Source organism: Equus caballus, chromosome 21 (assembly GCF_041296265.1).
Source record: "Equus caballus isolate H_3958 breed thoroughbred chromosome 21, TB-T2T, whole genome shotgun sequence".
Taxonomy (NCBI): domain Eukaryota; kingdom Metazoa; phylum Chordata; class Mammalia; order Perissodactyla; family Equidae; genus Equus; species Equus caballus.
Genome location: NC_091704.1, coordinates 35,999,273 through 36,024,852, shown reverse-complemented (window position 1 = coordinate 36,024,852; position 25,580 = coordinate 35,999,273). Strand labels below are relative to the sequence as shown.

The window sequence follows — 25,580 nt, the reverse complement described above, 5'->3', positions numbered from 1 at the left end:
AGTAAGGTCACAAGATACGAGGAAAACACACATTAATCATATTTCTATATACCAGCAATTGGCAATTAGGACAATTAGAAATCAAAGTTAAAAATAGTTACATTAAACATAGTTATTTAATTTTTAACATAATATGTAAATATTTTAATTTTAATATGTAATACTTAAAAATTATTTAATTTTTAAGAATTAACATTTTAAATTTTAAATTAAAACAAAAATTCAAACAAAAAATTTAAAGACATTTAAATTTTAACATAATGTTTAACACAATATTTAATTTAACATAGCTAAATTAAAAATAGTTACAGTATCCCCCAAATATGAAATTATTAGGCATAAATCTAATAAAACATCTGAATGCTGGAAACTAAAAAACACTGATGAAAAATTAAACATGACCTAAATAAATGAAGAGATATACCGTGATTATTACATATTGAAATGATTTAAAATTTTAAAATTCTGACAATATCAAGTGATGGTGTGGATATGGAACAACTAGAACTCTCATACGTTGCTGTGGGAATGCAAAACAAAACAGCCACTCTGGGAAACAGTTTAATAATTTCTCACAAAGTGAAATATGTATTTACCATAAGACCCAGCACTCCCACTCTTGAGTATTTACCCTAGAGTAAGGAAAACATATGTTTACACAAAAACCTTTACACAATGTTCCTGGAAGCTCTAGTCATGATCCTCTAAAACTAGGAAAGACCCAGTGTCCTTTAATAGGTAAATAATTAAACAAACTGTGGTATATCCATGTAACGGACTCAAGAGTAAAAGAGAACAAAGTCAATATATGCAATGTACTGAAGGAATCTCAAAAAACATTACGGTGAGTGACATATGCCAGTCTCAAAAGGTTATATATTATACAATTCCATTTTTATGACATTCTTATGTCATTTTGTCATTCTTATGACATTCTTATGTCATTGAATGAGATTTTTATGACAAAAAGCAAATCTCTAGCGACAGAAAACAGATCGTAGGTGCAAGAGTTTAAAAGTAGGGGGAGGGTGTCACTACAAAGAGATAGCAGGAAGGAGATTTGAGGAGTGATGGAGCTGTTCCATGCTCTGATGATGATAGCACTTGCATGAATCTATAGAGCTATTAAAATTCAAAGAACTGCACAAAAAAGTTATTTAATTTATATAAAATAAAATATAGTAGGATCAATAGAAGCTATTTGTATTAGCCAGGGATATTCTCAGCCTCAAAAATTAGGAAGCTAAATTAATATTGAATTAATCAAATAAAGGTTTACTTTTCATATCTAAGAAGTCCCAACAGAAGCAGTTTCTGGTACTGTTAGCTGCTCAAGAATGCGGTCAAGGCTACAGGCATTTTCCATTTTCAGTTCATTATCCTTAGCCTGTTGACTTTTCATCTTCGTGCTTGTTGCCTCTTGGCCAAAATATGGCCACTGCAGCTTCAGACACTAAGATCTTGCTTAAACCTGAAAGAGGAGGGTTAAGAGGGAAGCATAACCTGCCCTCATTTTCAAGAAATCAAAGCCTTTCCAGAAAGCCACTCACTTCCAGCAGACTTCTCCTTACATTTCATTGGCCAGAACTGAGTCACTTACCCATCGCTGTATCCTGATTGTGTATCCAATCACTACTGAAGGACCTAGGGATTATCATAATTCAACAAATCATGATTAATCTCCAGGGACTGCAGTAGAGGCCTACCGCCATCCTCTAAAATTATGTGAACTAGACCGTACCTATCTGCTTCTGCTATTTAAGAGTTTGAGCTAAAATTTTATCACTGCTTATTTCCACATGATATATGGAATTTTTTTAAAAAGACTATTTCAGTTTTAAAGTATATTCATTTACCCTAATTGAAACAATCATTTCAAATCCTCATCACAAGTTTTATGATATATCCAGCCTGTTTCATAGAAAATGTATTTTGGATAAGCTTATATTTATTTCATATCAAAAACTTTTAAAAATACATGAAAAAATTTTGCATAAATGTACATGCAGAGGAACTACTGATTTGAAGATCGTAAATTGATATAAACATCTAACAGAAATGATAACAGCCCAAATGTTTTCATTCTACACTGAAATCTTAGTAAAAATTTTCTTTCAATGGAGTTTTTCAACCACCTTAAGAAAGAGTATCTTCTTCAAAAATGTTTGAGTGCCAAAGTGGCCAGCCCAGTGGCATAGTGGTTGATTTCACACACTCTGCCTTGGCGGCCCAGTGTTCACCAGTTCGGATCCTGGGTGTGGACCTATGCACTGCTTGTCAAGCCATGCTGAGGCAGCATCCCACATAGAAGAACTAGAAGTACCTACAACTAGGATATACAACTATGAACTGGGGCTTTGGAGAGAAAAAGAAAAAGAGGAAGATTGGCAACAGGTGTTAGTTTAGGGCCAATCTTCTTCACCAAAAAAAAAAAATTTAAAAACTGCTTCAGCACCAATATCATTCACTTAAAGATGGCATGATAACAGTATTGTCAAGTACAGGGGATCTGAGGAAGGCAATAAAGATGTGAGACTATATTCTCACAAAATTCACATTTCCTTTTTATTTTAAAAGTCTCCAATTGTTTTTTTGGTGCTGCTCTTGCTCATTCCTGATCTCATTTTCATCGTTCATGCTCTGTGCAGAATTTCCAACCAGAAAAGAAACATTTGGTACCTTGGGTTGTTTGTCCTTTTATAGCCTTGCTGATCTTTGCATCTGGCACCTCCTTACATTTTGTGGTTTCCCATGGAGTATGCAAAACTCAAAGAAAGGTTTATTTTAGTTCAGGATGGTGTCAAAGAACAATATCAAGTGTTCGTGTAAGTGTCTGCCAGTGGGTCAGTATTTCAAAAGCTCAGAGAGAAATCCAAATGGAATTCAGACTCTTTCTTTAGATTTACTTTTATAAGTGATCTTGCTAACCTAATGATACATTTTTTTAAAACTGCTAAGCTCTACTGAGCAGGGTACAGATAAATCTTCTAAACTCCAAACTTCTTCTAAACTCAAACTTCTAAACTCCATGCTGTACCAGCTGTAAAAGACAGGTATAGCGTCTGACTCAAGTTAGTTACTTTCCCCTTGGGGAAAAATAGGAAGCGGTTGCTCTCAGCAATTTCTATTGACTCACGGTCCTTTTTGGGAGATGATAAATTTCTTTAAGGATAGCAACCCATAAAGGTAAAGTAGATAAGACTGTGAAATTGCATTCATCATCTAGAGGAAGGTAAAAAATTTAAATCTCATCCTCCCCACTCTCAGCCCAATTTCTGGCATTTGGTTAAGGCATTCTATTAAAAAAATGAGATGACTCTCGGCATGCATTCACCCAAAGAAAGACAATTGTACTGACAGACGTGTTCGATGAATAGATTTATCCAAGTGATCTCATTGCAGGAAATTTAATTCAATACCATAAATTAGGTTTTGTTCACAAAATATATTTTGTAAAGTTACAAAATTATTCATCTATTTTTGCGATTTATAAGTCCAATAGTTTACTTGAATGTGGAATTCACTAAAGTCTAAGATAAACTGTAGATAGTGGAGTGATGTCAGCATCAGCATCACGGTGGAGTGAGTTGTTCCCTTTGTCTTTCCCCTCCAAGTTAGAACTAAACGCACATCAGTTAATCAACAAAGGATTCTCTACAGAGCACAACAGGATGCCTAAGAGATCTATGCAGCTATACACAGATAGCTCTACACAGGGAAGCAGTGGAGCTAGGGGAGGGGCCCCTTCCCCTTCTCCAGCAGCAGCAATCCAGGTCACAGATCTTCACACAGCGACCCCCACAACTGTGGGTGGAGGTGGAGGCAGCCTGGCCTGCGCATGAACGTTTACGGAGCCATGGTAGCCCAGCCTGCAGGAGCGCCCACTGTGCCACAGCGACCCCACTCACACAAAGGAGCCCCACCTGGTGGCAGCCTTGCCTGCACTAGCACAACCCGCCAAGAAGCAGTGGCCTGCCCTGCACAAAGGCACCCCACCAAGCAGCTGCAGCCCTGGCCTACACAAATCCAGAATGGCCCTATTGGCACAACTACAAGCAGATGGGTGGGAACAGAAAAAACAGCCCCTGCCCCCCTCCAGTAGTGGCAGGTGGAATCTGTGATCATAAGGAATAGGAACCACAGTAGAACTGGTAACCCAACCCCCAGTGGCAGCAACCCCAAAGCCAGCTCCACCAGTAGCAGGAGCTGTATGCAAGTCCTCAGGTCCCCAGATCTCCACCACCGACTGTGACATCCATGAACTTAGCACCCCTGGCCGCAATGCAACCAGCACCCCCAAAAAAACCAGAAAAGCAGTGCAGGTGGTACATGGGACAGTAGCATCTGAGCCCAAGGAGAGCCAGCAGAGGAACATGAGACCCAGGTGACCAGAACCAAAGTAACCAAAGCTGTATCCAAATAAGAAAAGATGTTTACTATCACAAATGCACTGGCAGAGGATCAATCCAGCAAACACCATGAAGAACTACAGTAACCCTGCAGAACAGAAGGAAAATGACAGCTCTCCAGAAGCTAAACTTGAAGTCACAGAAGATTACAACTAAGTAACAGAGAATTCAAAATAGCTGTCATAAGGAAACTCAATGAGTTACAAGAAAACTCAGGAAGACAGTTCAATGAGATCAGGCATAAAATTAATGAACAGAAGGAATACTTCATCGAAGAGTCTGAAGCCCTAAAATAAACCCAGAAATTCTGGATGTGAATAACACAATTATTTTTTATTTTCACTTTTTTTAAAGATTTTATTTTTCCTTTTTCTCCCAAAGCCCCCTGGTACATAGTTGTGTACTTTTAGTTGTGAGTCCTTCTAGTTGTGGCATGTGGAATGCTGCCTCAGCGTGGCCTGATGAGTGGTGCCATGTCCGCGCCCAGGATTCAAACCAGCAAGACCCTGGGCTGCCAAAGTGGAGCGCGCAAATTTAACCACTCAGCCACCAAGCCGGCCCCAACACAATTATTGAGATAAAAAATAATGTAGAAAACATAAAAAATAGAGCAGAGCTTATAGAGGAGAGAGTTAGTGACCTTAAATATAAAAACCTAGAAATGCTTCAAGTGGGGGACGAAAGAGAGCTAAGATTTTAAAAAATGAAGAAATTCTTCAAGAAATATCCAACTGAATTAGCAAAAGTGACGTAAGGATTATAGGTATCCCAGAAGGAGAAGGAAGAGAGAGGAGCAGAGAACTTGTTCCAAGAAATAACAGCTAAGAATTTCCCAAACCTGAGGAAGGAACTGGATGTATAAGTACACGAAGCCAACAGAACTCCAAATTACATCAATGCAGAAAGACCTTCTCTGAGGCATATAATAGTAAAACCGTCAAAAGTCAATGATAAAGAAAAACTATTAAGGGCAACGAGAGAAGAAAATAACCTACAAAAGAACTCCCATCAAGCTTTCAGAGATTTCTCAGTAGAAACCTTCCAGGCTAGGAGAGAATGGAATGATATTTTCAAAATACTGAAAGAAAAACTATCAGAATACTCTATCCAGCAGAATTATCCCTCAGATATGACAAAGAAATAAAAGGTTTCCCAGATAAATAAAAGCTGAGGGAGCTCATCTCCACCAGGCCTGCCTTAGAAGAAATGATGAAGGGAGCCCTCCTACCTGAAATAAAAAGGCAAAGCATTATAAAGTTCAGAGCAAGGAGGTAAATAGACAAAATCAGAAAATTGTAGCTCTCTATCAGAATAGGTTAGCAAACAATTATAACATAAAAGATAAAGAGAAAGAAAGCATCAAAAATAACTATAAACATTTGAATTTAGTCACAAACTCACAACACAAAAAAGAACCCTTTGGGACCACAAAAACATACAAGGGAAAGAGGAAAGGGAGGGAACCTGCTTATGCTAACAGAGATAAGAGGCTATCAGAAAATGAACTATCTCATCTACGAGATCTTTTATGTAAACCTCATGGTGACCACAAAACAAAAGATCAGAGCAGCGTCGCAAATCATAAATAAAGAGAAAAACTGAGAAAACCATCACAGAAAACCACCAAACTGAAATGGCAGTCAGAAATACAACAGAAAAGAAACAATGGAAATACAGAACTGGAAAGCAGGAGATAAAATGGCAGCATTAAACCCTCGTATATCAATGATCACTCTAAATGTAGGTGGATGGAATTCACCAATCTAAAAACACAGAGTGGCTGGATGGATTCAAAAATAAGACCCAATAATAAGCTGCCTCCAGGAAACACATCTCAGTTGTAAGATAAACTGTAAAATTCCCAGCACCTCCCTTACCTCTTAGAAGATTAATTTAAATACTACTTCATCAAGAATATAGTATCTATCAGATCTAAACTCTCACAAATCAATTACTTTTTATTCTTAACTGCACTTGTTTTTACTAAACTTTACCTTTAAGACTTTTGTCTCCAAGGCAGTGGGGAGAGAAACCCCCTTACAATACTCAGTCTTCACTTAGATATTATTTAATGTTTTATATAACTAATATCAATCTCTCTGCTAAACCTCTTCTCCTAACTCTCACCACTCAAATGTTGCCCTTTCAAAATATAATACTAATTTAACATTATTACTGTCTTCCTTTTGTTCCTTTTACTCCCAAATCCTGGAATGAATGGTGAATATTCAGTGATTCAGCTACAAGAAAAAATACTTTTCTCTCTTTGTATTATTCGTCATAAACAACGCTGTCTACTGTTAAGCACACAGACATACACACACACATGGACACACACACAGCCCTCATCCATGTCACTGTCTAGTAGAGGTCAGCTCTACACTTTAACAGTCATTTGGAGACCTAGGCTCCCTCCATTTTGTGAAACAATCATGGAGGAGAAAGAGACGAATACTGTGTTTTTATAATGAATTTCCTGACTTTATATGTCAATAATGCAATGTTAAGTACAGAGAGAGAAAACCAGTTCAAGAGGACATAAGATAAAGGAAAGAGGCACAAGAAACCTACTAATTGTCCGAACTAGGTATACAGTTCACCTCCTTTGGAAAGCATATCCAAACCCCCAAATCTACTAGTCCCTAAATTCAAACCCAAGCTCCACTACTTACGAGGTGTATGACCTTGAGCAAGTTAGTTATCAGATCTGTGGTTCAAAGTCTTTATCTGTAATGACAGTATAGTAATAACACCTATCTCAATGGATTATCCTATGAATAATTGGATTATTATCCTTAGTCTGCTTAAAACAGCACTGATCACATAGTAAACCACCTCTAAATGTTAAACTTCATTTTGTATTTGTCTGTCTTTTCCCCTAGATTATAAATTCTTTCAGTGCTGGCACTATAAAGCATTTAACAGTGCTGACAAACAGTACCTGCTTAATAAATGTATGTCAAATGTGAAATTGAAATATGTGTATCCATAATCTCATGTAATATACATACAATATACGTATATGTTAGATACATATATATAATCTTATGTAATGCTTGCATGAGTCCCATAAGGTAAATATTTTTATCTCCATTTTACTAGATGGGGCAAAGGAGGTTAAGAGAGATTATATAATCTTCCCAAAGTCATACAGCTAATCAGAATTCAAATCCAGGCCTGTTTGTCTTTCTATAACGTCTCTTTCCCACTAGTGCACAGAGCCTAGGAGTAGGTAAGCCAATTTATCTACCATACCACAATAATAGCATTTATTACATAACTAAAATTATTTTGTTGTTATATCTTCACTATGTGAGTTACTTAATTAGCAGGCAGCATTCTGTGTTAATAAACTAATGGGAAGTGTTAGCCACATGGATCAAAATGTGGGCAGAGAACAAAGTGATTTGGAAGGTAGAGCCAACTAATTTTTAAATAATTGGATAGGTCATCAGGGAAGTCAGAGATGACTCCAAGGTTTCTAGCTTAGCCAGTAACTAAGACAGAGTACTAGAAGAAGAGAAAGTTTGGGAAGAAAGATGTCTAGGCAGGGATGTCAAGTAAGCAGTGAGACAAACAGTGCTCAGAAGGAGAGGTCTGCTCTAGATTTAAGGGTAGGATTCATCATTGCATAGGTAGAGTGGAAACACAGGAGAGGATAAATTCACTCAGGGGTTTAAATGAGACTTCTTTCCCTCTAGTATATCAAAATTCAAGTAGCATGTAATCTGACTGCACTGAGAGTAAGCTAACATCTCTTACTCTTTCCAATGTATTGCATAGTTCTAATGTATTCTTGGATATAATTATGTACGGATCTTTCTACCTATTCATTTTCCCACCTCATCATTTCTTCAGTTGGGTAATGATTTTAAGAAGTATTAAACTGGGGCTGGCCCGATGGCATAGTGGCTAAGTTCAGTGCACTCTGCTTGGGTGGCCCAAGTTCCCAAGTTTGGATCCTCGGCACAGATCTACACCACTCATCAGCCATGCTGTGGCAGTAACCCACATATAAAATAGAGGAAGATTGGCACGGACATTAGCTAAGGGCAAGTCTTCCTCAAGCAAAAAGAGAAAGATTGGCAACAAATGTTAGCTCAGGGTGAATCTTCCTTAGCAAAAAAAAAAAGAAGGAAAAGAACTGTTTAATTAAACAAAGAGGCCGTTAGACTGAGGTAGCTCTAATTCGTTAGTAGTGAATGTAAGCATACCAACATCTAAGCCAGGGTCAAGTGTTATAAATACACTTGAATCTGAGAAAACAAAATTTAAGAACCAATCACAAACAGCCAACTAGGCTTTCCCAAATAAGGCAACCACTTAAGCTATAGCCAATCCAATAATTTCCTTGCTTTGTTTCCATAACTGCTCTATAAAAACCCTTCCCCTAGGTCCTTCCAGAGGAGTGATCCTAACCACTTTTGGTTTGGCCCTGCCTGGTTCAAGTCAATGTTTGCTCAAATTCTTTAAAATTTTAATGGGCTTTAGATTATCTTTTAACAGAAGGGGAGAAAAATTTACAGTGCAAGTGCAATAGAGTATGTCACATTTAAAAAATTGACTGTGATTATTTTCATCTGAGATGGAAGATTTGAACTTGGAGGAGTTTCTAGCAACTTCTAAACAAAAAATGGCAGCCAAGAAAATACCAGTAAATAGAAAAAAACAATTTTAGAATGTTAAGAAACTAAGGCTGTTAGGACTCTAATAACCACCTAGCATAAGTGGAAATCCATTTTATTGTCTGCCCAGGATCTATTCCTCCTTCTGGTAACATCTCAGTTTTACTTTAAGGAAATAACCTTTCCCCATTGGGTGCAGCCTTGGTAAGACTGTAAATCAAGGGCCTCAACTCTCCTCTGACCAATAGGTGGGTAGATGGTCCCAGACTGGCCAATAAAACTTGCATCTCTCTCTACCCAGAACTGAATCTTGTGCAGAAAATACAACTATTAAACATTGATGGAACCCATTCATAGGCCTAGAGCTAGTTAGTGGCAAACTAAAAATGAAATCTCCACTTACGTTTCCCAGCATGCTGCTCTATTTTGATTATACTCTTCACTTTACTATATGCTAGAATATTCGATACCAATCACAGGAAATACAAATCACAATATACAGTATTTGCCCTCCATTGACATTATTAAAGAGAAAAAATTTTTCACTTCATTTGTACAACAAATATCTAGACAAAATTGCTGAAATGAATAATAAACAAATAGCCTACAAATAACAACTGTTTAAAAATAATATTTAAAATATTAGGTGGTGATGTGTAAGATCATGGAAAGGAGAGGCTTTCCAAAACACATAGCTAGCTTGCAACCCGTATCTGTCTCCCCTGCTATTTTGGTAGGAGTGGTATGATTATCATTAGAAACAATTTAAGTATTTCCTTTTTTTTAATTGAGGTAACGTTGGTTTACAACATTATATAAATTTCATGTACACATCATTATATTGTGACTTCTCTATAGACTACATTGTACTCCCCACCATCAGTCTAGTTTCCGTTGGTCACCATACAAATGTCCCCTTTACCCCTTTCGCCCTCCCCTCTCCCACCCTACTAGCCATGGATCTGTTCTCTGTATATATGAGTTATTTATTTATTTATCTTCCACATACGAGTGAAATTATATGGTATTTGTCTTTCTTGGTCTGACTTATTTTGATTAAAGACTTGAATGTAAGATCTGAAACCATAAAACTTCTAGAAGAAAACATGGCAGTATACTCTTTGACATCAGTCTTAGCATTGTCTTTCTGGAATGTCTCCTCAGGGCAGGGAAACAAAAAAACAAATAAACAAATGGGACTACATCAAACTAGAAGGCTGCCTAGCAAAGTAAACCATCAACAAAAGGAAAAAAACCTACCCATTGGGAGAAGATATTTGCAAATTACATATCTGATAAGGGGTTAATATCCAAAATATGTAAAGTATTCTTTCTTTTACTTCACCTGTAGATAATCTCCTGGGACAATTCTAGATACCTCTCAGCTCTCTGGAGCAACAACTGGCCTTGAGGACAATGGAACCATGAATTTGGGTTGCTGCGGCCTTTGACCTTGCAGGACATAGACCTGGCAGCCCAGGAGCCTGTGCTTGTATCCTGGGGCTTTGGCTCGGGGGGCCCTGGGCATCCTGGAAGGTGATCCACTCTGGCTGGGCATATGTGTAGTTCCCTCCCCAAACCGGGCCCTTGCACCTGTTGGGACCGAGTCTGGTCCCTCACTCCTTGCCAGTGCCTGGGACAAATCACAGTCTCAGTGTGACTCTGACCATTGTGTCAGGGGAAGTTTCCATGAAGATTCAGGTTTGCTTCGTAAGTGGTGTGAGCCGGACTCTGTAATGAAGAGTGTCGATGGAGTCCCTGAAATGCCTGGTCAACCATTTGTTTGTTGGCACTATCTGGTCCTTAGCTTCAGGCTTCAGGATGCCGGGTGGAGAGGTCATCTCCTTAATGCACTTGTGGCAAAATTGCTTAGACGTGGTCTCTGGAGATTGACCCGATGTGAGCCAGGGCAGGAGGGCAAGGGTGGGATGGCAGAGTAGCCTGTTTCCGGGTGACACAGGCGGCCCATGTGGGCCAATGGGCATCTACCGTGCTGAGATACATTATTCAAGTGGGATGGGGGATCCTGAGGTTTATAGCCAAAATAACAATTATAATTATGATTATCATAAATTTTTTTATATGTGTAAATTAGGTAACCTTAAGTGGAAAACATAGACTATCATAAATTATTTGTCGTCGTTAGTGCCATGGAGTTGATATCACTTCTAGCCAGCCTGGGTACAGCAAAGGGGAACCCTACCCAGTCTTTTTGCACCATCCTCTCACCTTCCAGCACTGTATGACACAATGCTCCTCTGCAATTCATAGGATTTTCATGGCCAATTTTTTTGGAAGTGGGTGGCCAGGTCCCTCTTCCTAGTCTGTCTTAGTCTGGAAGCTCTGCTGAAACCTGTCCACCATGGGTGACCCTGCTGGTATTGGAAATAGCATAGCTTTCAGCATCACAGCAACATGCAGCTGCCACAGAATGACAACTAACAGACAGGTGATATAGTTCCCTGACAGGGAAATCATAAGTTATACATCTAGGTAAAAAATAAACAAATGTAAACAATTATAATTTCATCAGTATTATTCATCATCATTGTAATTATTACCTTTTTTATTGTTACTATTACTTTTTCAGGTTTGGTAGTTGTAGCAGCAACAGAAGCAGCTGCAGCAGCAAGAAGAAAACATTCCATAAAGTTTCTCAATCCAAAAAAAACCCCTAGTTTATCTATTTAGATTTAATTTAATAATCTAGCTAGTCATTTAAGATTCATGGCTTGGATAATATAACTGATACTTCCGAATGAAATATTTGAGCTTAGTTCAAGACCTGGGAAAGGAAGTTGAGACAAGTATCCTAACAGTGGAGAAAAAGAGTGTCTGGACATAACAGCTCATCAGCCATCACTGTCATTCCCCGGGCACAAGTCTGTCCTCTCACTCTGTCAAACATTAAGGAAAGCGGAAAACTGGGATGAGAAAGTCCTAACTCTCCCTACTTCTCCATAATCAGCAAACAAATTCCATGAGTGGAGGATGATCAGATGGAAATTTGACAGTGCTCACCTGGGATAATGCCAGCCCTCATACCAGGTAGTAAATGAGGATCGTTCCATGAAATAATCTTACAACGCAAGGCTGGTTTTCTATAAAATGTGTAAAATTAGCTGTAGACAGAAGAATTTTTTAAATCTCTCTTATTTCCTTGTCTTTTTTCATTCCCTCTTCTTGCCTTTTTTCCCCTCTGTGCCCAAGATGTGTATCACTGTCTCTTTCCTCACAAGCAGACAGATTCATTTCTTGGGGACAAATCAAATAATTTCTAATATGTTATAAGCCTTCATTCTATTTCTTCTAGCTTTTTAGTTCTAATTATACTGGAGATTATAAATGCGCTTAGAAGTTCTTTAAATTTTTAAAAGATAGAGAACAGTACTTAGAAGAAAATAACAATTACTCAACACCCAGGTTTATCCACTCTTAAAAGCTTATCCTTCTGGATCAAAGTTATCTTTTTTATTCACTCCCTTGTTTCTATAAGCATTACATATACTCATTATAAAGAATCAGACAATGCAGAAAGTACAAAACACCTACAAATCACCCAGAAACAGCTACTGAAAAATTATCATCAATACCTTTAGTTACATATCATCTTAACTAACTTTTTGGAATACGTAGAGATAGAAAAGAGAAAATGTGCAAGATAGACTGGTAGGTAAATCACTGAGCAGATAGATAGAGAGATGCTAGGAATATTTTTGTTAAAATGGGATCAGAATAAAGAGAGTTTTTTAAATTAAAAACATTTCATTTATTTTTTACTTGAAGAAAAGATGAAACTCAAAAAAATTGAACTTTGAATATTTCTTTACTACAAGAAATATTATTTCCTAAAGAATCTCGTCAAGGTTGAAATGAAGAAAAACAAAACACTAATAGTTCATAGTTATTTGAACTCTGTTTCTATTTCTGCTGACCCCTTGCTTTGAAGGATGAAGATTTTAGTGCTCTCACGGGTCTTCTCATCTTCTCTCAAGCACCTCAAACATTTGTGTTAGTTATACTGTCATGTTAACGTATATCTCAGCTTTATATGATAACATATCCCACTTTTCATCTTCTGTTCTGTATCCATTTATAGCATCTTCTTGGGCTCGATATTTTTAACTTGTCTTTTAAGACTGCATGGTCTCTGTTTTGTTGTTTGTTTTTAATCCTGAGACTTTGTTATTTGTTCCATACTCAGGATTCTACGTCACTAGAGTTGCCAGATCTAGCAAAGAAGAACACAAGATACACAGTTAAATTTGAACTTTAGATAAGCAGTATGTCTTTTTCGTATAAATATGTCCCATGCAATATTTCCGGTATACCTATTCTAAAATAATATTCATTCTTTATCTGAAATTCAAATTTAACTACATATCCTGTAGCAAATAAAAATATGACAGTTAAATTTGAATTTCAGATAAACAGTGAATAATCGTTTAGCATAAGCATTTTGTCTGGCAGCCCTAAACCCCACCAAGTTTGGAGCGGGGTAGAGAGGAGGGGTAGGCAATTCCTATGGGAGAAATACCATTGAACTTCGGATCCTTTCCCCAAATCTGAATATAGCCCTAGAACTTCAATTCAAAAGGCCTCTTATTTCCTTTCCCTTCATTCCTACCAGTAGGGGTCTCCACTATGCTTCCTCAGGACTAAGGGGGAAGAAAATGATCAGCATTCTGTTTCGCTGCAAGTTTGGGGATGTTAGTGGATATCCTCCCCTTGCTAGGAGGGCTTCTGGGCTTGAGGTTAGCGGGAGGAAGCATGCCAGGCTGTGCTTTTATGTTTCATTTTTTACTGAATGGTTTTGGTTTTTGTTTATTTGTTTGCTGTGGTTTTTAATTAAATTATGCTATTTACCCTATGTGAATGGTGTTGGTAAATTGACTGTTAGTTCCTTTTTTCTCCTTTCCACTTTTTGTTCATGTTTTTAGGGTTTGACAGGGAGAACGGAGTCTATACAGAAATTATGGTCTTCCCTCTTAGCCTACAAATACCATCTTTAGAATTTCTATTGAATCTGCACACTTGATAAAAGTATTTCAGGTAAAACCTTGTGGCAACAAACAAGGACTGTCTGCATTTTGGTTGTAGTATAGAGTGCCAAAAACTTGGACCCTCAAGTCAAACTGCCTGGGTTAAAAGCTCAGTCCTACCTTTTACTCTCTGGAAACTTGGATGAGCCTCACCCACATTAAGCCTCACTTTCCCACCTGTCAATGGGCGCTGCCTTTGATACCGACTCAGCACAAAGTTGACATAAGGGAAGCCACGTTGTAGAAAAGAAACCATATTGTAACTTTGAATGACCTCTGACAACCTAACCCAGCTGGATATGCACCCTCTAGGAGATCTAGCTGCTGTGTAGATTTTATGACCCCTGCTTGTATACGTACCTCCTAGCTGCAATAAGATGATAACTCTGTTCTTTTGAGTTCCTTAGGAATGTTCCCTGACGGAGAGGGTATCTGGTGTGGTGACTCCCAGTCTGTAACACCAGAGAGGCAACATTCCTAACCGCCCCCCATAACACACTGCCCAAATAACTGCTTCAAGAGTCTGTGCCTCCCTTAAGATGGTTCTTTAGGACGCTAGTCCCCCATCTTCTGATTTGCTAGCTTATCTCTTAATAAATGCCCTTTCTCTGCCACCATCTTGCCCCTTGGCTATTTGCTTTTGTCTTGCGGTGAGCAGACCTTGCCCTTTGTGGGGTAACACCTTCCTTGTGGACGTTTTTTGAGAATGAGATGAAATAAGGCATGTTACTTAACAGTGTCTGGCACATAGAAAATGCTCGATAAATATTGATGACTCTTATTTCAACCATTAAAGAATACCCTTTTATTCTTAGAATCACGAAACATTAGAACTGAAAGAAACCTTCACACTCAAAAAATTTTAAATGCGTGTTGTAATTGATTCTTTCTAGGTGCAATAAATACTGAATAAGATACTGTTGTCCAAATATCACATTTTCTCAGCAATATTGCTTTCCTGGAAGGGTTGGGTTGCTAAGAAAGTTGGGATTTATCTATAGTAAGAAGAGCAATACTGTATTTAGAATGGTTTTTCTAAATAGCATTAGAAATTCAGGTAATGGAAGCTTCAGTATCTCAGATTGGAGATTTTCTTCGCTGTTGGTGCTAGTGTGGAAGAGGGGAATTTGAATGAGGTAAAAACATGGCAGTTAAGACGGCAGATGCTAATACTGTGTGGCTTAAAATTAGGAGAAAATATACGTAAGTTTCAGCAGTTGCCCTCACTCTGATGCCTCTCTCAGTGACAAGGGGTGCTCCTATAGTGTGACACTATCTAGCTGGCCTTCTCCCCAGAAGGCTGAATCCCTGAGCTGCAGTTCATGTTCTTCAACAACTTTAGGGCCCAAGAGAGCACTTGCTCTGTCAGGCTTCCTGCACAGACTTGATTCAGCAGCCTGACAAGCATGGTTAGATCTCTTGTCTGAGCTCAGCTTTTATTTTAAGGTGTTTCCACATTTTGATTCACTAAGTAGTACAAAGAAAAAAAAAAGTGATATTTGAGAAATATCTCATCCAAACTGTCGCTGCAAAAAGCTTCTTTATGTAGGATCCAGACTTTTATATTCAGATATAGACACTTATACTGATGAAGCTAAGGTTACAAGGTCAATTCCCTTAGGGACTAATTAGCTTCTTTTGTTCCTCATCCAGAAGTTGTATGTAGTCATTCATTCAGCCATTTACCAAGTGGTTATATTACCCAGCAAGGGCTCGCCACCTGATGTGCACAGAAGCCAAGATCGTGGCACACCAGTCTTTGAAAGAAGAAAGGCTTTATTGCACAAGGAGACAGAAGGCTAGCCTCTGAAGTCTGTCTCCCCTGATACAGGGTATGGGGTAAAGTTTAAGGGATCAAGGAGGGCAGGCTGGTATGCAGAAGCACTGGTAGGATGAGTTTCGTTTGGCAGATCAAAATTTTCTACACATGCTCCTGGCTGGCTCACAGCCCCTGAAAAATAGCTTTAACATCCTGTTGTTAATATGGGGCCAGTTACAGGAGGTTATCAGGAAAAGCACATTAAACAATGGCAAAGTTGTTACATAGCGGGCCAGCCTGTGGCCAGGTGATTAAGTTCGCTTGCTCCACTTCAGCCATCCGGGGTTTCACTGGTTCAGATCCTGGGCACCGTTCATCAAGCCATGCTGAGGCAGCATCCCACATAGCAGGACCAGAAGGACCTACAACTAGAATATACAATTATGTACTTGGGGGCTTTGGGGATAAGAAGGAAAAAATAGAGAGAGAGAAGATTGGCAACGGATGTTAGCTCAGGTTGTTATGTAGATTTAAGTCATTGCCTTCTCCATTAATAAGAGTTTCCAGAGATTTAGAGTCATCTTCCCCTTCCTGGCAGAGATGGAGGCACTCTTACAAATGGAGATTTCTCTTACAAGTATAGACTTCTCTTACAAAAGAGTAACTTCTAGTAGGTTTTCTGAATTTTTCCTGTGTCTGCTGTCTTTTAATAATCATCAGCTCAAAATAGCCTTTGTGCCAAAGAGGCATATTTTGGGGTGGCGAATTCTGTTCCTGGTCCTATGGTTACAGTTAGTACTAGCCAGGCCTGGGCCACAATCTAAGGAGAAATCCGTGCTGAGTTAGGACTAGTCTTTGCAATCCAAGAGCATGTTCTACTGACTGTGCCTCTGATTCCATCTGGTCAAACTGAAAATGTGAGAAAAATGAAAGGAATGGAAGAAAGATTGGAGAAAGGAGTAAAAGTGTATTACCGTTTCAGGACACTACTCTGTGAAGGAATCATTTTTGTGTGTAAATGAAAGCTTCCTGATCTTAACAGATACTACTTTCATAAGTCAATATCCAACCCACAACAATAGAGAATAATCATGATATGAAGCTTGATGTCTCCCTGACTAACGTTAGGGAATATAGAGAAGGATAAAGGCAAAATTGGGCTCAAGATTCACAGACCTTGGGGAAATGACTTAGATAGTTAAGACAACTTGTTCATATGACACAGAAGTCTCCTTATATTTCAGAAATGGGCTCTTGAATAGAGTTAAAGAAGACAGGGGGCAGAGTCAGACAACTATAGATACAGGCTAATGGAAGAGCAGATGCTTTAAATTCACACAATAATATCAAACCACTTATTTTAGGGTCTCAAAACTGAGTTACTAACTGTCCAGTTAGGAGCCACCTCTAGATGTATGGAAAAGAGATTTCTATCAGTTGTTTGGTTGATCATGCCATGAATTCAGTAGAGAGTCTTAAAATATAGAATTATTTAAAAGGTTTTAAGGGACACTTAGAGTGACGCATATCATTCTTTATTTTATTTTATGGAGTTCAAGACCATTCAGACATCTTCGAGTGATGATGTGTTATGCAAAAGTATTTGATGTTTATTCAGCAATTGAAGAAAAACTTGTGAAAGTGGGGATTAAGTGGAATCAATAAGATGGTCTTCCTAGAGAAAGAGCAGATGTTTCTCATGTTTGGGGACTATTGGTGGCTTGGTAAGTTCTTTCTCAAAATAATAAATGTTATTTCAGCCAATGTTGTGCCAGAAGCCCCGCCCCTCCAGGAAAAAGAAAGAACGGCAAAACCAACCCTAAAAAAACAACTCTGTGTTTAGAAAAATAAACTAATAAATACAGTCAAGTCATCTAGCCTTCTTGGAAAGTTTTAAGAGTCCAGCCGTGGTTATCAGAGGAAAGGAAGGATGGGCTATACCAAAATCTTCATTGACTCTGCCCTCCCTGGCTACCGACAGATAGTGCTGCCTGTTGTCACACACACTCATCTTTTCCTACAGATCTTTTCCATGCGTGAGCTGCTCTTCATGTGGGCTGTAAACACCTAAGGGCCCATTTACTTTGTTCAGTTCCATGATAAGCTTGAAATATTGGCTTGACAAGTATGGTCAACCTTCACGAAAAAAATATTTCTCTTCCCTTCTCTTCCTTTTTTCTTCTTTCCTTAGGTACTGGTTGCCTTCCAACTCCCAATACCATACGTTTTTGTTTTCTTTGGTTTTGTTTGGCTCTTCACCACTGATCATTATTAAGACTTTCTTTTCATATAGAATTCCTTGTTATCAAAAGCATTTGGACACAATATAATGTAACATAAAAAATTCATAAAGTGTTATTGGTATTATAATTTTAGGTAAATTTTAAATATTTGAAATAACTATTAAGTCATTCAGAATACTTTTGCGTTACCTTCAAAGTAGTTTAAGTCTGTGATTAAAACTCCAAACAAAGCTTACAAAAAAGACTCCAGCAATTTTGAAAGAAAATATAAAATGCGTTCTAATGTACTTCTAATATTTAACGGAGTTTTTTTGCATAAAGGTTGCATTGATTACATGCATTCACAAGAAACTAAAAATCCTATGCCTAAACAGCTGATGGCTGCTTGAATAGCCTAGAAGGTTTTAGTGTTCAGAGCTGAAGATATTCAATTAGAAGCCTTTCTATATGATTTCACAATTAAGATACTTTTTAAATTACATTTATGATAAGTGGCCAGCTTTTTTCAGAACTTTATTTATAAGGTAAAAATATTCTAAAAGCCTTTGAGTCATTGATGGAAGCAATTGCAACACTTTCTGTCAGAATTTTTGTTTTAGGGGATATGAAAATTGCTTTCTAACGGAGAAATATGTCTGGAAGCTATGAAGAATAGACAGTACTTTTACTCATAGTTTCTCCTATAAAAAATAATCTATTTTGTTCCTTCCAAATCAGCACTCATCTTACATAGTTAGGGAGGTATATTCTAGAATACTGTGCTATGCATAGCCAAATAGCCTTATCCCAGCAGCTTGAAAGACTACTCTGGCAAGAAATATGTGGTCACAATAGCCTGGCACATCTATTGTAACATACAGCACATTTACCTTTCATTCCAGGGTGCATTGACCATATCTGGTCGGCTCACATCAAAAAACAAGCAGGCAAATTAACAAAAACAGTAACAGAATCTTGACTGTACATACATACGTTGATTTCCAAGCAAGCGTAGTAATGCAATTCAATAGATGATTGAAAGCTATCGCCCAAGCTTCAGAATGCCTAACCTTTATCAGATGGCAACTTCTTAAATAGTTTTACTAGTGTCCTACGCCACTTAGTATCAAACAGGGAGGCAAAACCATCTACAGGAGCCAAAAGGGTTTGTCCTTTCGGTCAGACAAGGGGCAATACGCTAAATAGTAATTTCACTAAAAAGGCACATGCTAATTGGAGTTGGAAACTGCATATCTGAGAAACTGCTAAGCAAATGTAAATATTGTAAAAAGCACACAAAAATTAAACAAATGTCAGTAAAGAGACCCACTGAAGAATAAAGCAATGGCTCCAAACAGTGGAGAGTGGGGAAATAGCAGCAGAAGGGGAAAGATTAACTTGTCCCAGAGTAATCATGTCTTTCTCTTTCTCTCGGTCTCTGTCACTGTCTGTCTCCGTCTCTCTCTCCTTTATGAAACAAAGAAAGAGAAGAGAAATTTGAAAATCATAGTCTTCATGTGGCTACTATTCACCTATCCACAAATAAAATTATTCCCATTCATTTTAGAAATTGTGGGAAATTCCCTCTGAGTTAATAATGCATTATGAGATCTAGTAAAAGTTGCAGTGATGTCATAAGTATACATATGGCTTTTAAAATTTAATCTTCTCCTTTTAATGTTTCGTGCTGTATTGGAAAATATCCATAACTATTTTTTTCCTAGTAATTTCTTCCATACCGTCCTTTTCCTGTGTTCAAGCTATTCTGGTTTCTTTCTAAGGCTCATTACCTCAGGAGAGGGAAACATTGGGTAAGAGAAATGAGAGGATCTGGGAGAGAGCAGACAGGTGCTCAGTGGCCTAGAGATGCCTGCGAAAGAATCTATGCCACAGAGAATTTGGTGGGATCTGAGGACAGGAGGGTCGGTGTGCTGCTTGGTGAATGAAACACCCCGGAAGCAGGATGACCCCAGGGAAAGAAGAGATATCTGTTCTGCCTGGACAGACAGAGCTGTAAACTAAATCCTCAGAGAGAGTTCACTGAGCCAGTGGGACATGGAGGCAGCCGTGCAATTCCCACGTTCACAAGAACGGCATATGAACAGCAGAAAAACCCGCTAGACCTGAAGTGCTATGTTAAAGACAGAAACGACATTCACTTATATTTCTTTGCATCTCACTTTTGTGGGCTGAGATCTGCATCCAGCTAATTTTCAAAATAACGTTCACTTTAAAATATTATCATCCATCCATATGGCATCTCTGGGTGTAGAAGAGGAGCTAAGAACATGGAATCTGACTGCTCGATCTCAAATCCCAGCTCCTCTAATGACGAGCTGAGCAAGTCACTTATCTGCTCTGTCTTGAGTCTCCTAATTTAATAAAATAGCACCTACCTTCTAAGGCTGTTATGAGGATTAGTAAGTCAATATCTGCACTACTGAAGTGTTTGAGAAATGAAACAAGAAACCAAAATCCAAAAATACTTGACAGCACAAAAGAAGAAACTGAGCCATTATGCTCAAAGGTAAAACAAACACTAAATAAAACACTGTGGAGAGCGAGGTAAGGGAGGGAATGAATCAAATTCCAACAGCGTGCCAGTCAAAGCGAGATTCCTTTGGAAAAGGTCTTCGTCTCATATCGCCATTATGATTTCATCAGATTGCATCACCAGAATGAATCAGGAGTTCATGCCGAGCAGAAATAATTCAGAAAAATGTTTCTTTTTGGTATCTATATTTTGTAATAAAGCACTATGTGTGTTCTAAATACAGATATTTTAGAAAGGTGAGAAAAAAGGTGCAGAGAAGTAAACCACTTGAATACAATATCACCACCCATAATCATTGCTAACAGTGTGATGCCCTTTAATATACACACTTTTTAAAACTGTGATCCTCTAATATATGTCACACCCATTTCATATACATACGTATACACATACACGTAATGAAATGTATACTGATGTTTTACACTTAACAATATTACGAAATCATTTTCATATTATGAACAAATGTTTGCCTCATTTTTAAATTCAAACTGTGAATTTTTTATCTCAACTGTGAATAAATGCCAAATTACTTCCCAGACCTTGCCATTTCACAATCAGTAGATTAATGCCTCTCATTTAGAAGCATGTTTTAAATGTTGTTCTGCCAACTTCTAGAGTAGTGCTGCATATTTTCCCCTTATATCCAATTTACTTTATTGAATATCTCAAAAAAGTCTCAAAACGCTAACTGCTTGCCTGGTTTTAATTTGCAATGTTGCATGAGGTAGTGTGAGTCTGACACCTGCTGGCTGTCTTTGAAGTTGCACGGTTGTTACCGGTTGGAATTTACATTTCAGTTTCAGTTTACAAAACAAGAACTGGGTCTCAGCGTTCTCTTGTGAAGTAAAAATCAGGCAGCGATCTTTTTTGCAGGCATCCGAGGTTCTACTTTTCTTAATCCATTTGCTCATCGTTTTGTATTTTTTGACTCTCGAAATGATGGATCAATATTTTAAATAGAAGTTTTAAGAAAGACTTAAACCTCAATATTACTTAAATTTTATTTAAAAACTGTCATATGATAATATTCTAAACTAAGTTCAAATATAAATATCCTTACAATTTTTCTTGTGAAATAATATTATTACCAAATTTATTATTTTTAAAACATTAAGTAAAACTTGAAGAAATATTGCCCCGCCATACAAATGCAAATTATATTCCCATTCAAGATATCTTACTACCAGTTCCTATATGCTATGTTCAGCTTACCAGAGTTATAATCATAAAGACTCTATGGCAATATTTTGATCTTTGCATTTATCACTATCTGCTTAGGATTTTTCTTTTTTTTCTTTCACGTAATTATTAGCATCTTTATTTTTCATGGATGTTTTGAGTACATCTTGACTTATTTAATTATCTGCTTTTTGTTGAAGTGGTCACAGTTTCCAACTTAGCTTGACTTAAAATTATACTGAAATGCATATCTTTATGCATAGACATGTTTCTTTATTTAGAAAAATAAGACATCCTTACACATCAGAGATTGAAGGTACTGTCCAAGATGAATGTTCTTTTGGGAATTTAAAGCTAATATTAAATATATTCAAGTTCTAAAGCAAAGCTAACTATGAGACAGCTTTATGTTCTATCCCAAATGTTTCCGATGGACATGGGTCCTCATTTGTGTGAAGCACTGACTTAAGCATAGGAAGGAATGAGACACAATTGTCTCATTTGTTGCAGTGGAAAATACTGTTTGTGTGTGGAGATGAGATGTGGAAAACATTCCTAATGCAAAGCAGAAATGAATCCTTGCAATGATAGAAGTCAAAGAAAAATATGGCCCTTAGGAATATTTAAAGGAAGACTTCATTAATAGAAATTAAACGAAAAATGGAGGCGTGAATTCCATTTTTTTCCTTCACTTATTCCATTTCTATATATTAATAAAATTATGATTTTTATCTTGGATGTATTTCATGATCTGGATCATTAATACGAGAAACCTACGAGATAGTATTACTTCACATTGAAGTGATATTATCTGGGATTTACTGCATAAATTCCTACTAATTAAAAAAAAAAGCATTTGCAGCACAGTGTAGTAGAAAGAATACTAATAAGTCTAGGTTTCTCTGGATCTAGTTATTTTCCCGGATTTACTGATTCTTTACAAGATCAGACCCGAGGGCAGTTCAAGACACACATTATACATCGCTGCCTCTGTTTACGATATATTAATAAAGACCACACATACAGTGTGGCTTTCAAGTTTTTTCAAGTAATGGAAAGAATTTTATGAAGATGCTCAACATATGAAACAGCTAAAATTGTAGCTACTGTGTTAAGCAATGGGAAAGAGAGCTTGTGAAACAGCCTGTCCGATTTTCCCAACCCCTTCCTCACTCTTGCTTCGTCTCTCAGAAACTTGACCTCCTTAGAGGAGCTATGTTAGCAAGAAAAAAATCAGTCTGACATTCGAGAACCAGCCCGACACAACCAGGCTAGGGTGTTTTTAGAAGCTCACGTTCAGGCCATGTGCTTGTCTTGGACATAAAGCATCTCCCAGAACAGCAATGTTGCTCTGCAACCGTGAAGCTGTGTGACAAGACTAAGACCATTTGATAATTTTGCCTAAGCAGAGAAAAAACCCAGGTCACTGGGCAAATAGCAAAATAGCCAATAGCTTTCTCTCCAGGCTAATATGACTGTATTGAGTATATTACCTCTTTATGGTAATACGCTACATGCTAATATACTTTATCTGCTGCTTCTTTACCAGTTATGGTTTTAGCCCAGCTCTATTCTGTCCTCCTTTTAGCTAAGATTAATTAAGATACACAATGATAGAATTGTCCCTACTTCCTGGCAGCACCCAATTCAGAACCCCTGCTTAAATAGATCCTTCTCCAAATCACCTAAGTAAAACTCAAATCCTGTAACAAGTCCTTTCCAACACACTTTTATTGAGACCCCCACAGTTCCCTATGGTGTGTGTTCTTCCAATGTGTTTAATTACATGTGTCTTACTGGTAGTCTTTGATGGTGTAGAGAAGTATAATTAATTTTTATGTGTTAATCTTGTATCCTGCAAACTTGCTAAACTCTTGCATTAATTTTTCTGAGTTATTTGTTTGTTTTTCTTTCTGATTCCATAGGATTTTCTATATTGACTATCATGTTGTCCATAAATAGAGCTTTGCTTTTTCCTTTCCAGCCTGAGAACTTTTTCTTTCTTTTATTGCACTGGCTAGATGTTGAATAGAAGTGCTGAGAGTAGAAGTCCTTGTTCCTGATCTTAGAGGGAAAGTATTCAGCTTCTCACTATTAAACATGACGTTAGTTGTAGGTTTTAATTGGCGCTTTTTATCAGGTTGAAGAAGTTCCTTTCTATTCTTAGTTTCAAGAGGGTTTTGATTAGGAATGGTTGTCAGTTTTTTGAAATGCCTTGTCCTGCATCTATTGAGACGCTCATACACTTTTTCTTTTTTAGTTTGTTACTAAGATAAATTTTATTGCTTGATTTTTGAATGTTAAACGAACTTCGCATTCCTGGGGTAAATCCCATTTGGTCATGATGTGCTTTTCTTTTAACACATTGTTGGATTTTATTTGTTAAAATTTTGTTAAGAATTTTTGCATGTAATTTCATGAGAGATATTGGTCTGTAGTTTTTTTTCCTGTGATATCTTTGACTAATTTGGGTATTAGGGTGATGTTGGCCTCATAAAATGAGTTGGTAAATATCCTCTCCTCTTCCATTTTCTCTAAACGTTTTTTCCTTCCTTACATATTTGCTATTCTAACGTATGCTGTTTCCTATGAGAAATCTACTATCATCTTTATTTTTATTTCTTCTTGTGTAACTCAGCCCCCAATCTACCGCGGAGAAGGGGAGGGCTTTTAAGACTTTTCTCGTGTTTAGTGAGTTTTAATAATTTCATCCTGTGACCCCTTGGCCCTCATCTCTGTCTGCTCTCCTTGCTCACTATTACGTGGCCACATGGGCTTGTTTGCTCTTTTGCTGAATATTCCCAGTGTCCTCCCAACTCAGAACATTGTACTGTCTGTTTTGTATATCTGAAAGTATAGAAAATTCACCTCCTTCAAAGTTTTACTCAAATATTATTCTCTCGTTGATGCCTACTGTGATCATCCCTTTTAAAATGACAAATCTCCTAGTACTTCCATACTACCCTTCTTATCAGTGATATAATTTCCGATAACACTCATCACTTTGTAAATTTCCACACAATTAATACATTTTTATGTCTATTTTCTGTCTCTCCAACTGGAATGTAAGCCACAGGAGAGTAGGAAACTTCTTTTTGTTCACTGATGTATACCTGCTACCTAGAACGATGCCTAGAACAATACCTAGAATGGGGTATTGTCAGAAAATGCTTGTTGAAAGAATTAACTAATTATTGAACAAATAAAGACTAAATTAAAATTCTACTTTGAAAATAATATTTGAAATAATAATTCCTTTTGATTGGGATCCATTTTATACTATGAGATCCTTGATTTTATCTTTGTCTTCCTTCCTGGCAGTTAATAAACCTCTAGTAAATATTTATTGAATAAATAAATGGTAAATTCTACATTGTGTACTTAAAGGAGGGCCACATGTTAATGTGATGCTTCAGTTGACAAATCCAGCAGAATCCAAATTTACTAGTAATTTAATTTCCAGAGCATTTTCCATTAACAATTTTGTATTCATCATTAATAATTTTGACTAAAATGTTCACTTTGCATTGAATGCTCATTTTGGAAAATATTAGAAATGCTGTAGTATAATAAAAAGAATTTTATATTGGAGTCAGAAGACCTAAATCTAGGTCCCGATTTTGCCACTTTCTAAACCTGTGACCATAGGAAAATTTCTTAAACTTTCTGACTCTCAATTTTCTTATCCTTAAAATGAAGACAATGAATTATAAGTTCCCTAAGTCATTTCCAAGTCGGATGTTCTGGGAATCTCTTGCAAAAAATCACCCATCCAAACTCAGGGTGGTAG

General features: G+C 37.4%; 1 long non-coding RNA gene across 1 annotated transcript in view; it reads left to right on the top strand.

Annotated features, from left to right (window-relative positions):
* LOC138919956 (uncharacterized) overlaps positions 1–25,580 on the top strand; it is a 69,696-nt gene that overhangs the window by 22,907 nt on the left and 21,209 nt on the right. Inside the window, exon 3 of the long non-coding RNA XR_011430553.1 lies at positions 10,386–10,526. This is a non-coding gene — a long non-coding RNA (uncharacterized lncRNA). The remainder of the gene's footprint in view (positions 1–10,385; positions 10,527–25,580) is intronic.